At 38.3% G+C, this 18,459-nt stretch overlaps 1 protein-coding gene across 2 annotated transcripts in view; it reads left to right on the top strand.

The window, feature by feature from the left end:
* Positions 1-18,459, top strand: part of LOC108038595 — a 94,098-nt gene that overhangs the window by 13,362 nt on the left and 62,277 nt on the right. For both annotated transcript variants that reach the window (XM_044457536.1, XM_044457543.1), the window contains one exon: positions 14,924-14,969. The gene's annotated coding sequence lies outside the window, so the exon portion shown is untranslated. The remainder of the gene's footprint in view (positions 1-14,923; positions 14,970-18,459) is intronic.

Below are 18,459 nucleotides of genomic sequence, written 5' to 3'. Positions count from 1 at the left end.
TTTTGTCCAACCATAAAAACGTTTGAATTTATATCGGAAATGTTTCGCCCAAATCCGAGCACTCAACGTAAATGAGATTTAATCACTATTTGCCATATGAGAGCATGCGTTTGCTGACGTTGTTGTTAGATCTTTTCCCAAGCGGCTTAATTTGCAAATATTTTTCTGTCGCCGCAACAAATTGCTCCCCATTGAACCGCCGGAACCCCTCTTCACGGAGGCCCAGCGAAATCAAACAAAATGGAACAAATCCCATGGGGATCGATCCGCAGAATGGCTCGGAATGGCTCTTGGTGCTCTTGGCCCGTTTGTCAGTTTGGCAGCTGGCTCATAATTTGTAAGCCATATGACTGCGGGCAGGAAGTTGGCAATTGGCCATGGATGAGAGCGACGAAGGGGCGGAGCGCAAAGGCGATCCATTTAATTACTTATGTGGCAGGATACGGTGGCAGCCACCGATGCGATGCACCGGCCACTGTTGCCGCTGCCTCATAATCGAGTGACCAGATGGAGCTAATCAGCCATGGATATGGCCATTTATAAAAGCCAACAGTCAGCCTCTCATTCCATGGCAGTCGCTCGCATAAAATGCAAATTTGCATTTGCCAAAGCGATTAGTTCGTGTCGAGCAGCAAGAGCATTCGAGAGCAATAAAAATATTTGCCATTGCAGCAATGCAGCTGAAACAAAACTGAATTAATCAAGGGCAGGGGAAAGTGGGGGGCGAAGTGGCAAGTGACATCCGTTGCTCGTCAGCTTCCGCAGACTAACAGCAACACTCAGAGAAAAAAAAGTATGAAACTGGAAAAAAAATTTTCATATGTACTGTAACATATAACTAAAAAAACTATATTAAAGTATAAAATATTCCAACAAGGATTATAATATTTTTGATGGAAAAATTCTAAAAAAAGTTATACTTGGCAAGAGGTTTCTTAATATAAAGTCAGTTAAGTAATTTTTTTGACCATAACAATTTACAATAGAATTTAATATTAATATTTTCTAAAAATTTAAATTGGTATTTTATTAGTTATTGTGATAGATTTTTAATAGATATAAGAACACTGAACTAGAAAAAATAATTATTTTTCAAAAGTTTATTTTTTTAAAATTTGCAAATATGTTAAGAATAAATACTTAAGTTCCCTGAAAGACATTTGTTTAAAAATTAAAATTTTTTTTTAATCTCTGGTAAAAAAGACCATATAAGCCCTCAGAGTTTTGGGACGTTAGTTCCAATTTTTTTCTGAGTGCAGCACTTCATCGGTGCTGTTCTGTACGTTTTGCTTGGGGCCTCCCCAAAGACCGAACAACGGAAATGTTAAATGCCGCCAAGAGGCAACCGCCCCGACCCCCGAGTCCCCCCCTGGAGCCCCTGTCAGGCCCTTTCATTGATCATTGATTGAGTTTCGTTTCGTTTCGATTCGATTCGATTCGTTGGCTTGTGTTAGGACTCCCCTGGCCAGGTTTATTCGCATTTCCATTTGCCCAGCCCAGCCCAGCCCCGATTCCTGATGGCGACTCCCTTTGGAGGTATTTTTTTTTCAAGCTGCTGAATAGACATGTTGGCCATGTTTGTTGACCAGCTCGGAGCCAACTCCCTCCATCAGCTACTTATCGCTGCTGCCGCCTGTGTGCGCCAATGTGTGTCTCTGTGGCCATCTGCATTTGTGTCTGTAAGTGACTTGCGACATAAAGTGCTTTTATTGATGTTCATTTGGTAAGGCAATTTGTAGCATTTTGTGACATTTATGCGTCTGGGCCATTTAAATGCCATTATGCAATTTGTTGTCCATCTGTTTGGGTGGCGCAGGACGGATATGGAGAAAGGAATATAGGAATTAGAGGCAGGAGAGAAGTGTTGACAGCCATTGACCCCTCCGGTTAAGTGGAAATTCTAGTTAGATTGTCAAAGATACTTGGAGTGTTTGCCTAATGAGTTCGGATGAGATAATCTGCATAAGTACAAAAGCTACGAGTTAAACAAGAGACTTCAAATCAGGTTAATTATGATGGCATTTAAGTCAGAACAAAACCAGTTCACTTTAGTTAATCAATTTGAAATCATTTTATCGGAATATTTGACTTCTCTGAAAATTGTAGTTTGCTTATACGTAGGCTCCTATTCTAGTAAAAGGAATAAAGTATACTAACTAAAGTATTTCCTTTTTCCTGTTAGTTTTAATTACTTGTATTTTTTTTTGCAAAACCCAACCCTAATCAATTTCTAACTTAAAAATAAGATTTATTTGAGTGCTATTTCCTTTAAAGAAATCTTGTAAATCAGAAAACCAAATGTATTTGAAAAGTAATTCGAAAAATGAGGTTTACTTGTGTTCACATTATTCACTCTTTGACAGATCAGTTAACAAACCTTCACAACTCATTTCGAATCGATTAGGCCCACATTCAATTCGCATAAACTCGTGCATAAATTACACATCACATTTTATTTCATTTATTTGTCGACAGTTGGCATTCCCAACTGAGTTTGGCTTTCAACACTCGAAGCAAACCAAATCAACTGACCTGCCGCAACTTGATTTGTTTTCACATTTTTTACGAATAAAAATATTCAGCTAAACGTGAACGTCACTTGGCTTAAATATTCCGTTTTAAATTACTGGAATATTTTTTGTTTCGTTTTCGTTTTTTTTTTTTTTGTTTTGTATCTATGTGCTACACATTTAGGAGTAGAAACGAGTTTTCATAACCAGCAGTTGGGCAATCTCGGTTCTCTCCCACTCGACTGCAGCTCATATTCATTAATTTATCACCGCTGCGGGTTGGGTAACTCTGTGTATAAGCAGATATTTGGGAGCGTAAATGTTTGTGCTTTTCTGTGCTACCAATTAAGTGTGAAAAACCTTTTTGCTTCTCTATTTTTTTTCGACTGACTTGCGGCCTTGCCGCGATGCCAGTAACAGTTACTGTCACAGTAAGCGAAGTGGTAACCGCAGCAACGAGTTCGGTTTTGGATTACAATGAAAAATGGCTTAAAGGCGTCTGCGGAAGTGCCGGGCGATAATGATGGAGTGGGCCAACCGATTCCTGAAGAGGGTTTTTTAACTTTAAAGTGAAAGGTGGGAGTGGGGGCAGGTGAGCGGGGGCGCAAGGAAATTCAAGCCTTAATGAAGGCCGCTTTCGCCCGCGATTAATTAAAACAATTTATGAGGCAAATTCCTTGTGGGATTATCAAAAATGTTCATATAAATAACTGGGCAATAAATTTCTTTAAAGAAAAATTTATGTTGCCTTTGAAGTAATGCGTAAAAAGTTTATTTTTATAATGCAATTTATTTAAAATTATTTTATTTTAAATTTTAACCTCTTTTTTATTAAGCTGGATTTATTTTTCCGACTTAAATTTAATGAAATTTTAATTGGCCTATTCTTTAAAAATATTTATAAGTTTGTGATATTTAGTTTTAGGGCCAACTTGAGTATAAAATATTTTGAATACTAAATGAGTTCATGTATTTAATACGGCACTTTGGTGAGTTTCCTATATTAGGAGCTTTAAGTAAATTATATGCATGGACTTGCTTACAATTTATTATATTTTCACGCTACTTTGTTCTTTAAACAAGTGGATTAAGTAGATATGCATCGAGAATATTAAACCACTATTTTTAAATAAAAACCTAAACTATTTCGTAGGTAACGGAGGGAGGGAGCTAGACACTTAGCCTTCACCACCCGTGTTTGTCTTTCCCCTGGATTTTATTTCTTTTTTTCCATTCGATGAATATTTTATTCGCAATTGTTGTTGCTGTCTGCCCTATCTCCCCATAAATTTCACATTCTCCAGCCCGTACTTCTTTTATTTTTACTTGCTGTGTTCCAAATGATTAAATATGCAGAGTCGTAAATTCCATTCAAAAGTTTTTGGCACTCAAATCTCAGTGTGTATTTTTCAATCTTTTTTTTTCTGTTTGTTGTGGGTATGTGTTTTTTGCACCTCTAACTTGGCATTACGTGAGTTGTCTGCCCTGCAGAGACTGGAAGTCGAACTTTGAGAGGGAAACAAATCAATGTCTTTCGTCCAAGCCCCCAAAGTCCCACCAACCCCTTTCTAATCCATCGATGAAATTGCAATCGCGTGTGTATATGTGTTTGTTTTAATATGCGTTTAGCGTAGCGGTTGGTGAACACAAAAAAACATATTTTCAATATAAGGATTTATTTTATGAACTTCGTCTTTCAATCTGTATCTGAATAATGAAAATTATAGTAAACTATAATTTATGATTTCCCAAATTCTGTTTTATTTAGTTCTAATATTATTTTTTTTAGATATTGCCATGAAATAATTAAACATAGGTCTAAATTTTCTGATAACAACATAATATAATTTATGATTTTCCTAATTCTGTTCTATTTATTTTTCACATTATTTTTTAAATTATTTGGTAATAAATAATAAAATAAATAAGTCTCGATTTTTTTCTCTCTGCTGCTGTTGTTTTCCCAACATGCCACACTTCGATTTAGATTTTCCACCCAGCTACCACAATCCCCGCAGCACTATAAACTTCAACGAAATGCATTTGCGGTGAAGTTTTTTGTTTTTCTATTTTCTTTTGTTTTTTTTAGTTGCATTTGTCACAAGTTGTTGCTGTTGCTGGCGCTTCACTGTTTGCGCAACGTGTTTGCGGCTGTGTTTGCCCAGCTTAAGTTTATTTTCAGTTTCAACCAAAAAATAATATCTTGTTTACTTTCGCTTTGCAACCAAATCATATATTAAACAAATAAACGTTTTGTTCTATAAAATTGCCGTTTTCATTCTTAAAGCTGTTTGATCCTACCAAGGACACACTTAAAAAGCGCAATTTATTGGCCATATTTATTATAAATCATGGAGCGTAGAAATGGGGTAGAGCCGGAAAAAGGAGAAGCGGAAAATACGAAGAAAATGTCCACCAAGAAAAATACGAGAAAGCCAGAGTCTCGCTGATGCGGCTGTGTTCAAGTTGCCGCAATTTGTGGCATTGCTGCTCCTTCTTTCCCAACCACTTGTTTCCCCTCCTCTTTTCATACTATTTCAACTTTTTGTGGCATGGCGATTCGTCTAAAAATAGCTTTTCCACACGCTTTCAGTGTGTTAAAAATAACATAATATTTTTCATAGTTCTTATAGCTGTTGCTGTTGCACTTTGCGCTCACATTGAAGTAATGTGTTGCAAGTTCGCGTGTTGCCAAAGGGGATCGGAGGGTTCAGGGCGCTTGCAGCTAATAGTTAATAAAATGCCAGAATTCTTAAAGGCAGTCACAGTGCCCGTCCCTCTAAGCCAGTCCCGTCCCTTGGCCATAATCAAAGTCAACAGCAAATGTACCTGTTAGCAGGCGCAACACTCGCACATGTGTGTGCACCTGCCTGTGACTTGGCTTGACTTGAGGTTGAGCCGAGTTGACTTTGCCGCCTGTCATTTTACTCTGGCAAAGGGTATATTAATTGTTCTAAGGACTAATCGGAACCATGCCTAAAAATAATGTATATCCATATACAATTTAATTTTACAATATTATTTGTGTTTCAAGTTTTGCCTTCTTGAAACACTCAATTTCACATTTAAAGTAGAACTAGAGCTACGACTTAATAAAATTTTGAATGGTATAAGGATCTTAACCGTTTTAGTTGTTTTTCTTATGGGAAATATTTATTTCAAGACTATATTTTAATTGTTTAATACATTTTTGGTATTTGGTCATATCAGGATAAAACTGATCTTTAGTTACTTTCAGATACTTTAAATTTGTAAATCGTATAAATGTCTAAGAAGTATTAGTACTTTTTCTTATAGAAAATATATATTTTAAATTGTAATTTCTCAGATGTATACTCTCATTATTTCTTTATGATTAAAAATATTACAAAAATATTTTAGGTTTCAGATACTTCAGATTATATTAAATAATATGTGTTTGAATTGAAAGAGATATTAATATCCTATAGTGATATTTAAGGGCCAGAGTATTCCTCGTTTCGGTTTCTGGAGCTAATCTGCTCCTTGTGGCTTCCTCTCTCACCTGTGTTGTCTGTGGCTGACTTTAATGCCTGCGTGTCATGAATGGCATCGCAATGTTTCCACTTTAGGGCTGCCTGCACACATATGTACGTAGAGAGTTGGCTGATAAAATTATGACATATGAAACTTTGGCTGACATCGGGCTTAGTCCGGGGCGAAAAGACATGCAAAGCTGTCTGCTGTTTTGGGCTCCTTTTTGCCCTTTGTTTCGGCGTTTCCCCACACCATTTCGTTCTGGCCATAAACATGCACACTACATGGCCTGATAAAGCGACTCAGTTAAGTTGAGCTCCTCAACGTGCACTTGATTAAAGTGACTAAGAACTGGCGATTGGGGAGTTGGGGAGGGGGGGCATTAAAGTGGGCGGAAAGGGTCGAGTGTTCGTTGGGGTCACGAAATTTCCTAGGTAATTCCGTGGCAGCCGCAATCGTTAATGGGCGGCAAGCACATTACGTTACGTATACGCCGCATGGGCGTCGTCAGCACAAAACTTGTCGAAAGAAAAAGTGGCGGCCAAAGAAGAAAAAGCACCCAAGTCGAAGGACTCTCCCTTGAGAGCTGATGTTGTCATTGTCCCTGCACATTTGGTGTTTTAATTAAAACGAAATTAACTCGCAAGCGTGGGGCAGATGTTTGTGGCAGTTGCGGACGAGTGGACGCGACCACGATGATGTAAGCCACATTTTTAATATAAATTGTAATAAGTTAAAAATTACACTGTGGCTGAAATGCAATTACCAGATGTGAGTGCTTGTTGAGGAAGCGAAAGTCAATGCATATCAAATAACAATAAAAAGGAAAGAAAACATGATGATTGCATGTCGCCACTCACGAGTTGAAGTTCTTTTACAAATTTATTATTAATTTTACCAGTATAAGGCGAAATTCACTGAAAGTTTGACTTGGTATCAGAAAAATCTCACTTTGACTTGAAATATTAAACCAAAAATATGGTTTATTATAAAAAAGAGTTTGTAAACTCTCATTTTATTTACTTTGAGATCCTGAGGTACAGAAGAACTTAAGGCTAAACATTTTCTGCTACACTTTCTGAGTTTCTGAACGATCTCCCATAAGATTAGTTTGAAAGTTCAAACCTTCTCTCATATATTCACACCATTCTTTCCAATCTTTTTACACCATATTGCCATCGGATTTCATTTTTCCTCTCTTTGCTCCCAGAAAGTGCAGAGAATTCGCGCGAGCAAGTTGATGATGATCCGATTAAAACTCTTATCATTTAGTTATTCCACCCACCGACATGAATATCCCTATAGTGCAGCAACTTAGATTGCCCATAGAGAGAGGGGCAGGGGGGGGCGGATTCGAGGGGCGGGAAGCTGAAGTAAAATAAATTCTGTTAACAGAAGAGGCAACAGAAAAGGGGCAACCAAGTCCGGCAAAAAGGCGCAACGAAGCGGCAACAAAGTTTCAGTTTCAGCTTTTTTATATATATATATATATATATTATATTTTTGTTTCGCCAACTCTTTATGCAAAAGGGTGTAAAGAGGAGAAAAAATGGGGGAGAAAGGGGGGCCGGAACAAAAGGCCGACCAGGGCTACAAATTTCGCTGGCTTTGAATAAGTTGGCTTTTTGTTTCAGACCCGGCCGCCCATCTTATAAATAAAAACATATTTATGCAAGGCTAAGACCAAGGATAAGGATGATCCTTTTCGAAACTGCCGGATAAGTGCTGCAGCAACTTTGGCCCAGAACAAAGGGGCTGCGGGCAAAGTGGCAATTTTTATGTATTTATTTGCCGAGCCTCGGGGCAAAAGAGGCGAATGCAACTGCGGAATGAAATTTATTGCAGGTCGCGACGTTTTTTGTAATTAAATGTTTGGTCAGTGGGCAAACTTTAACTCGACTCCGGGCAAAAAACAATGTCTCGGAGCTGCCTGAAATCCAAATTGCAACAAGCTCTTGGCCGCATCAATTTCGTAATAAATTCTCAGAGCCAAAAGAATACAGCGAAAAAATGAAGGTATTTGGCCTTGATTGTGGGCGTGGTCGTGGCCAGCCCCTCTCTGTGTTGCACAAAGTTCTTTCGAAATGCTCGGCATAATTTAATTGCTTTGTTGTTGCTGCGTTTTTTGAGTTTCTTCCGAAACGCCCTGGAAACATGCAAATTAACTACAATTTTGATTTTATTTGATCCCCAACTGCCTCTCTAAAGCCACAGCTCAAGTCAAAATAATAGTAGATCTTATATGTTTAAGTAAATTTGAAAATAATTTCATTGTTAAAATGATTGTTAATGCAATAGTTAAACAAATTATTATTTGTTTTTGGATATAATGATGTATTTCTATTTAAAAAGCTAAAATAATATTGAAACCCTTTTTTTTTGGAATTTCGAAAGGAAAGAATAATAATGCCTTTACCCTTTTTTTGGGCCAACTACTATAATTTTGAAAAACATTTTATGTGTTCTTTGTCTGCCTCTTCATCGAATGCGAAATTTATGCTTTTGTTTGTTTTGATTTGTTTTATGTTATTTCCATCAGCCTTGTTTTTTGTGTTTGCTGCTTTAGTTTTTGTTCTTGTTTTATGATGTTATAAGCCGCTAATTTGGTTAATTATGGGTTTTTGATTGTCATTCTCCGTATCAAAGGGGGTTTTAAAGAATACCAAAGAATTTGCCTCTGATGTCATAACGTGAAGTCATGTGTGTGAGAGAGAGATGTTGAAGGTTTTTGGCCAAAATAAATAAACAAAGTCAGGCAAGCTGTTGGACTTTTGTAGAATAAATTAATATTTTTCATTTACCATGAACACATTCTGATAAGGCAAACCAAAAATAAAATGCTTATACCATGTTTGAGTAAAGCAGCTTGACAGACAATTTTCAAATGCATGCATTTTTATTTTAGTATGCATTTATTTTATGCTATTTTTCTGCATTTTACGTTTGTGAATTTTCCTATTGCTCATTGTTTGCAGTTGCCGTTCTGTGTAAAAGGGAAATTGAAAATTTGAAATTTTGCTTATGCCAGCTGGCTGGCAACTTCAATTGTATTCAAATATTGCCGACATAAATTATCATTTTGTGAGCCAAAGTGCATACAGTGCAACTTCCTACCTCCCACTTTTTGTGTGGGCTGCAGTGGCCTTGTTACTAATAACCTCAATCCGAGTTACACACACAAACACACGCCCACACACACACACACACACCACCTCTCTTGGCCATCTTCCATTTGTTGTTAAAAGGGTAAAAGTCTTCGGGGGGTTCTCATGTTTCTCGCCGAGAGTTTTCCCTTTTTCGGTTTCACTTTTCACCAGTCGAGTTCTCAGATTCGGATTCATGTGCATGAAGCAAATTACCAACAATTTAACCAGAACCGTTAAGACAGAGAGCCACGTTCATTAGCCATCGGCTCCTGCTCCTGCTCCTCGCATTTCCGCATCTGTGCCAGCCATCTATCTACGGTCATCTACGATCCCCAGCATCCTATCTCCTATCTCCCATCCCATCCCCAGCCATCCCATCCTATCAGCTACAAATTGTATCGAGTGCAATGCATAGAATTTATTGCTTCCTGCCACCGCGCGATGCCAAAACCCAAAACTGCGACTCGAACTCAAGCCGAAAACTAAAAACCGCCGACGAATGCAGCAGCTGCTGAAGCTAGACTGGCAATTATGCCATTTGACATAATTCATAACTGGCGCTGCAACGGCACACTGAGAAAAATAGGCATAGACTTGGGATTTTGGTGAACTACAAAGCAATGTTGAAAAATCTCCTAAATCTGCATTGGGGATTTGGTTGTTTTATCTTTGTCACTATGGAATCGCCTACTGCAGGTTGTTAATAAGCCACCATATTTCATTCCATTTCCTCCTCAATTAAGTGGTTTAGTTATCCGCAAGATAAAACGATTTTTATTATTTAGTTTTGTCGCTGTGCACTAAACGTCCAGTGCAACCAGTTTGGGTAGCCAACTCTGATTCCCGGCCTTTGTTATCAACAATTTATGCGAACGAAAGTTGTTTGAACTGCGTCTTGGCTGCTGCTACAACTGCAACTGCTGCTGATGATGATGAGTATCAGTGGTTACATGAGGGAGATCGATGAGGGTTTTTCGCAAGGGGTTTCCACGATGCCATCCAGCAGGAAACTCTTCCTCCAGCTGACCATGTTGCCTTTGCCTGGTTTCTCCTGGGAATCAGGTTAGCCTGGCTTGGAGAGAGAAACCATATTTCTTCGCTTCTTAATAAATTGACAAAAGTTTGTCATATGCATTGTTAGCCAAGAGCCCCTTGGGCACAGTTCGCCCCCCCTTAGACCCCCCTCCCCACGCCCCTGTGGCAGTAACCCCCTTCGAGTTGGCCTATTTACCCGCTTCAACTCCGAGTGGGTGGCTCTGGTCGTTGGCTTTGACTGTGCCAAACTGCAACTGCAACTGTAGTTATGCTGTTTTGATGAACTTTGGGTTGCAACTGTGAAAATTCCTCATTTTCCCGATATTTTCCCTCTTCCTCTTTCATCCATGCCCTATAACCTGAGCTTATGGCTACCTATTGAGGTATATGGGTTAGAGAAGCAACTGGCAATAGGCGGATGGAATGCACCTAGAGATTCAAGTGTGGTATATTTCACACATACTTTATGAGCTATAAGAGTCATCAGCGTTTTTACAGCCAACATGAACATAAAATTAAAGTAAAAAAAAAATTATCGTATAATAACTTACAAGAAAACTATCGCTCAAATACGATGAAATTAATTTAAAACCGCGCATCCGTAATTTATATGTGTATTGGAGTTTTTAATGAATGATCCGATTTTCTTGCCATAAGTTTCTTTTAAACTTGTTGAAAAACTTACAACCTTAGAGTAGCTGAACTTATTATGTGTTCCCTATATTTTAGAATATTTACCATTCGTTTGGTTGCCCTTCTTTTCTTTTCGAAGTTTCCCAACTTTGCCGACTGCTTTTCATATTATGAACTGAAACTTGCGCACAAAGGGCATTTGAAAATTGCTTGCCGCAAAGAATCCGCTGCTGCCCCTCTCAATTGTATGTTGAAGAATTTAATTAAAGTAGCACCAAAGTCTGGACTCGTCTGTTTTATTTGGGTGAAAAGAAGAACACAACTGCAGTTGCATTCAACATGAGCAACGGCAAACAAGACTGCTGGCTCTAATTACCTGTGCATAAACTTTTCTCAGTAAATGTTCATATTTATATTTGTAGTTGAGCCATTTTTTCGAGGTTTTTGTTGCTTTGTGAACATGCAACACAGCAACAGTTGCTGCTGCCACGGCTGCCAGTGCAATGTGTTCTAGTTGTTTATGCATTATTCACATATTTATGCTGCATGCTCAGTTTCAGTTTCAGTTCACTGGGCTTTATTTTTACTTTCAGCTTACTGCAAATGTGGCACATGACGACGGCACAGTTTGCCATCAACAAAAGGAGAAAGGGTGCCTCTTCATATTTGTTTGGAAAACAGGCAGGAATCCCCGCTGGTGTGCCAAAAGTTTTCAGCAGCCAGCCAAGAATTTTCACTTTTCTTTGCTGCAGGGCAGCTGCAACATTGCATGCCGCATGCAACAATAAACAAAGGCAGCAGCAGGTTACAGCCTTGTTACTGATTATTGTTATTTGTCAATGATTTAATTCCGATTCGACTTGATTGACAGACACTCGAAAGTCTGCCCCAATCATTTGCCAGTCACTTCAGACTGTTGCAATTGCAACTTTGGCAACTTGCAGCAGTTCAAGGTTACCCGTAAACAAAGGGCCCAAAAACTTGTTAGTTTATCGATTATTGTCTAGCCGAAATTCATCAATGTAGTTGAATTAAAATTGGGGTTTTGCTTTCGATCTGAGCATCTTCCTCTAAGGCTCTGTAGTACGAAATTGCGTTTTACATGCATGGCCGCAAAACTAATTACCAACTGAAAGTGTCAAGCCATTGAGGCTGCCTCTTGTAGTCGAGTGTTCATTTGGCTGGAGTTCTCTCGGTTCAAGTGTCAAGTTGAAAAAGTTTGTCGGCAACAAAGGCTGTAACAGAAAAAAAGGCAAAGTAGACCTACACAAAATGTTCATACGTAACTTTAAGTGCAGCAGACAACATGAAAAATTTACAAAACCAAAAAAAAAAATCACAAAAATGAAATAGAAACAGAAGAGGAAAAGCAAAAGAAGGGTGTTCAGTTGAATAAAGAAACCTTGAATACCCTGTAAAAATAAAAAAGGTGCAGCATTTACACGTTTTTTGATTGCTCGCAAATATATTAATGCATTAAAAGGAAATCAAAAACGAATAATCACACCAAAGAATCATAAACACCATTTAAATTAGAGCCCATTAAAACCATGACATAAACTATAGCGCAAATACTGATTCCGTAAAGTTGTTAAAAGGGGTATGAAAAAGACGAAAGTTATTAAAAATATATGTGGAAAGAACATAAACCACAGATAATAGACTGAGAGAACAAAATTTAACTATCAAAATTGTAATTAAATATGAACTTTCAAATATGTGTTTTCGATTAGTGCAATCTAAACAGTTGTTGTTTGCTTTTTTTGTGTTGAAGGGGCCATTCCTTTTACGATTTTTATTTTACTGGTAGATGTAGAAACTATATTAATTTGCCTAATTTTTGTGTTTATTTATTCTATATATTAAATAATTTTCTAAATCCACGCTTGCCATAAGTTTTTAAGACTTAACTAAATATATTTTGGCTATAATACTTGTTACCAATGAGCCAGACAATTGACAATAAAACTCAATTTATTTTATCTTTGGTACTAAAAATGGCACTTAAAATGTAAATTAAATATAAAAATTACACTTAAAATAACTATATATCACACTCCTTGGTTTTCTTCAATAGCGAATTTGGTAATTGTTTTCAGTGCAAGAAAACAAATTTTTCTATTTAGTTTTTTTGTAGCTGTGTCGTTGAAAAATGGCTGCAACATAAAAATTGACCTCAGCGACAAAAGGCGGCCAACGACGCCGGCAACTTTAGGAAGCGAATACAACTGGCCAAAAGGGGTTGGTGGGGGGGGGACTGCCCAGGGGCGGAGCAGAGCAGGAGGGGGCGAAGGGGGCGAAGCACACACTCAAAAGTAGAGCAGCAATTGCAAACTGGCCCGGACCAAGTCGTAGAGGCAAACAACAACAACAACCGGCTGGGCAAACGCGATCAACAACCCAGCGAATAAACGAACATATTGCAACCAAGTTTAGGGGCTTGGAGATATGGAAAAGCGGGCGATGCGGGGGATTGGGGGTCGTGTCTTTGGTGGACAGACAAATTACAGTAGCCAGATTTTCTCGTCTTCAATGTTGTTTTGCATTTTGCACTCGGGCCACGCCCAACGCCCCCCTGTTGTTGTTATTATACCCTTGCAGAGGGTATTATAATTTTGGTCAAAAGTGTGCAACGCAGTGAAGGAGACATCTCCGACCCTATAAAGTATATATATTCTTGATCAGGATCACCTCCTGAGTTGATATAGCCATGTCCGTCTGTCCGTCTGTCCGTCTGTCCGTCTGTCCGTCTGTCTGTCCGTCTGTCTGTCCGTCTGTCTGTCCGTCTGTCTGTTTCTACGCGAACTAGTCTCTCAGTTTTAAAGATATCGAATTGAAACTTTGCACACACCCTTCTTTCCTTTGCACGCAGTATATAAGTCGGAACGGCCGGGATCGGCCGACTATATCCTATAGCTGCCATATAACTGAACGATCGGAAATGCCATAACTTTGGTGTTTGTAAAGTTAGGAAGTTGGGATTTTCTATGGGTTTTGTATTTGGCTAATCAATCCGACATGCCGAATTTCATAAGGATCGGCCGACTATATCCTATAGCTGCCATATAACTGAACGATCGGAAATGCCATAACTTTGGTGTTTGTAAAGTTAGAATGTTGGGATTTTCTATGGGTTTTATATTTGGCTAATCAATCCGACATGCCGAATTTCATAAGGATCGGCCGACTATATCCTATAGCTGCCATATAACTGATTGATCGGAAATGCCATAACTTTGGTGTTTGTAAAGTTAGGAAGTTGGGATTTTCTATGGGTTTTGTATTTGGCTAATCAATCCGACATGCCGAATTTCATAAGGATCGGCCGACTATATCCTATAGCTGCCATATAACTGATTGATCGGAAATGCCATAACTTTGGTGTTTGTAAAGTTAGAATGTTGGGATTTTCTATGGGTTTTATATTTGGCTAATCAATCCGACCTACCAAATTTCATAAGGATCGGCCGACTATATCCTATAGCTGCCATATAACTGAACGATTGGAAATGTCATAACTTTGGTGTTTTTAAAGTTAGGAAGTTGGGATTTTTTATGAGTATTAAGAATGCATCATATGAATAATTTTGGAGAATATAATTTACAGAGTATTCTGCAAGGGTATATCAACTTCGGCTCCGCCCGAAGTTAGCTTTCCTTTCTTGTTTAAGTTGATGTTGCTGCTGCTGCTGCTGCTGCTACACGCGCTGAACATGTTTTTTGTGGTCCGACTTTTCATGGCTCTATCTTTTTGTTGTGCCTGTAGTTTTTTTTTTCTAATGCTCTCAAGAATGTGGTTTACTTTTTGGATGAGTTAACAAGCTAGCCGCAGTACATGTGCTGGCCATTGTTGCCGTATGCACACGAATACACCTCGAATTTGTCATAGAAGGTGTTTGCTCTAACAACTCGTACATCAGATTTAAGTGATAATTTAAGTCAAATTCGCGACGTGACTTAAAGCGTAAATCAATTTATGTTTACTTCTTGAACTCTCCCCAGGAAATTTATGTCTCATAAATTTTGAAGTATTTTGTAAGCTTTTTTGATTTAATACTTTGCAAATTACTAAAAACTATGTTTTACCTTATTTGCTCGTTACAGAAAAGCTTCTGAATTGGTTTTGCCGCATCTCAACGTGTTTTTTTGGGTAAGTTTGGGATAAAGAAATATAAGGTCTATTTATTTATGTACTTTTAAAACTTAAAAAATATATATTTGTTCATAAAATTGTGGTTTGTTAATTGTGTGGTGCATACAAAAAATAAGTTAATTTGGGGAATAATGACCTAAAAGATAAGCCTAGCCCAAGTATTTTATGACTCTTGATTCTTTTTATATGTCATTCCTCGTCAAGTAAAATTAAAAGAATTTTTTACTGTTTTTTTCTCTGAGGATAGCAACAAAAAATCAATAAAATAGTTATTGTTGAACATTTTCTATGCTAGTAAATTTATTAAAGTCAGGACGTATGTTATATGTATTTCATTACAAATATTTTTAAGACACATAAATGGCGGATGAAGAATAAATGTTCTTAGTGCGCTTTAAATTTTTTATTTTGGAATTTGATGGCTGTTCCCATTTTGCACTGGCTTGGCACAAGTTCGAGTGCAAGAGCCATGGCATTGCCATTTCCTTGCAGTTTATTAAAAATAAATGCAAATCAAATGCCTGAAACCAACTCTGTGCCAAATGTGTCAATTGAGGAGAATCCCCAACACGCTCCATCTCCCTCTTCTCCCCAATTTCCGTCTCTTTCGGTTGGTGCTAAGTGCGTTGGCCTAACGGCAACTTTCTGGCTTATTTATGTTTGTGGCAGCTGGCACTGGCTCATATGGTAATGAGGCCTAGTTCTGTTGACCATAAACAGATTATGAACAAATACTGCATCCACTCACTTTTATTTTTTTATTGCCAATGGCCGCGAAGGAGATGCTTTCAATTTGAGTCATAAGAAGGCATTAGCTTGATTATGGCCATGGCAGAGTGTTTAATACGCACTTGATGCCACATCTTACCCTGGAGATTTTTTGGCCAACAAGCTCTGTGAGGCGTGGCCCCATTTGCCGCTGACGTCTTTTTCGGTTTGCTGAAGTGATAAAGGGGCAGGGGCAGGGGAGAGGGAAGGGGGTTCCGACCTGCCCACGCTTTTCGAGATTTATGGCCAAGTGTGCGCTCGGCGTCAGCGTCGCTCATTCTCAATCTAAATCTGAATCTGACTCTGATGGTGACTTATTTATGTGACTGGCGGGCTGCTGTTGCTCTCTCAAGTGGCGTGGGCAGCTCCGCGGCTCAAAGTGCTTTTCGCTGCCTTTCTGCGCGTTTTTCGGCAGCCCAAAACGGTTGCAAAGTGTTCTGGTCCAGAGAAAAAAATATAGGAGATATGTTTGTTGAATATTCTATTTTTGCATTGTGTTTTTGAGCTACACTGTGGTCTAAACAAAATTACAATAAATAACTTAGCCTTTTGGAAAAGATTTTTGTGAGCTGAATTCGAAACAATAATTTCATAGCAATTCAAGATTTTTTTACGGAATTAAGCTTAGCCTAACTTCCCAAATGTTTCATTAAACAAAATTTGGGGTAAGAAGAAGTAGCTTTCTTCTGACAATAACAAAATTTAAAACATTTAAAATTATTTGAAACGAGGACGGAAGCTAACTTCGGCAAGCCGAAGTTTTAATACCCTTGCAGACTTTGACGAAATTGCTAAAAGTGAAAAAGTAGCGAAAGGAATAAGGTATACATAAGTAAACTAGATTAGCATCGTTTCAAGTCAATTGCTTTTATACTGCAAAAATGTCATATACAAATAGAAAAAAAGGGATACTTTCGCAGCCTTTAACAATTTTTCCTATCTCCTTTAAGATGTAGACTTCCGAGCGGCAAGCGCTTTTACCCTAATCAAGATATGCGTAAATAAATAAGAATTGGAAAATTTTATGTTAGTAGCTTACACACTGCGCGAAATATTCTGATAATCATCAAATTTGGACCGATTTCACCCTATTGTTCCTATGGGAGCCAAGGGATATAGACGTCCGATCGGCACGCGCTTTCACCTTGATCAAGGTATGCGTAAATAAATAAGACTTGGAAAAATGTATGTCAATAGCTTATACACTGCGCGAAATATTCTAAAAAACATGAAATTTTGACCGATTTCACCGTATTGTTCCTATGGGAGCTATATGATATAGACGTCCGATCAGCACGCGCTTTTACCCTGATGAAGGAATGCATAAAAAAATACGATTTGAAAAAATGTACAGCAATAGCTTTTACACATCGCGAAATATTCTGAAAAACATCAAATTTGGACCGATTTTACCCTATTGTTCCTATGGGAGCTATAGGATATAGACGTCCGATCGTCACGCGCTTTTACCCTGATCAAGGTACGCATAAAAAAATAAGATTTGGAAAGATTTATGTCAATAGCTTTTACACTGCGCGAAATATCCTAAAAATCATTAAATTTTAACCGATTTTACCCTATTGTTCCTATGGGAGCTATAGGATATAGACGTCCGATCGCCACGCGCTTTTACCCTGATCAAGGTATGCATAAAATACTACGATTTGTAAAGATTAATGTCAATAGCTTTTACACTGCGCGAAATATCATAAATTCTTGCAAGATATATCCAATTGTTCCTATGGGAGCTATAGGATATAGACGTCCGATCGGGGCGATTTTCAAACTTGATCTGCGTACACATGTTGTAGGACGATTGTGAAAGTTTCAGATCGCTAGCTTTTAAACTGAGCTCGCAAACGGTATTGAAACAGACGGACAGACGGACAGACGGACATGGCTATATCGACTCCCCTATTGATCCTGATCAAGAATATATATACTTTATGGGGTCGGAAACGTCTCCTTCACTGCGTTACAAACTTCTGACCAAAATTATAATACCCTCTGCAAGGGTATAAAAATATTTAAAATTAAAATTTTAATAGCTGCAATAGAAAATATATTTCTACATAAAGTCAAGTTTTTCCTTGTATTAGCCCATAGAAAGTTCAAAACTAATGGCTTAACCATAGTGACAAGTAGGTCTAGTAAATATTTAGATTAGCAGTAATGCAATACAATAACATATATTTGTTACTTTGAAGCTTTAAATAAATTCCGATTTTTTCCAGAAGCTTTTTCTCCGTGCACCGCGTTTCCCTTTAGTGAAATTAGTTAGCCGCGTTCCGAACTCGTAATCTTTGATTTATTGCTAATTTCGGCAGCGAGAAATTCCCTTAGCTGTGGCAGTTGCAATTCGGTAGCATTTTGTTGCTTTGACACCAATTGGTGTTTTCGGCTGTCAGTGGCACGCTATTGTGCATTGTTGCCGCTGTTGCTGCTGCTGATGTTGCTGTTGCTAGTGTTGCATGTCAGTCACTCAAATGACAGCCAGCGAACTTCGTGTTCGAGTTCGCGTTGTTGCTGCAGAAGCTGCGCGGCAGTTCAGTCCGCCTCAAGTGGCCCACTGAAGGTCAGGCAATTGGTGTTGCTGTTGCTATTGCTCCCATTGTTGCTGCTAATGTTGCTGCTGTTGTTGTTGCTGCCACCATTTATTGCATCCGAAAAGTGATCGAAACAATGTGTTAAGAGCCCTCGAATTTGAGCACTTGAATGG

This window comes from Drosophila rhopaloa, unplaced genomic scaffold, assembly GCF_018152115.1.
Source record: "Drosophila rhopaloa isolate 14029-0021.01 unplaced genomic scaffold, ASM1815211v1 contig_115, whole genome shotgun sequence".
In the NCBI taxonomy this organism is placed as follows: domain Eukaryota; kingdom Metazoa; phylum Arthropoda; class Insecta; order Diptera; family Drosophilidae; genus Drosophila; species Drosophila rhopaloa.
This window is presented reverse-complemented; position numbering and strand designations above follow the sequence as displayed.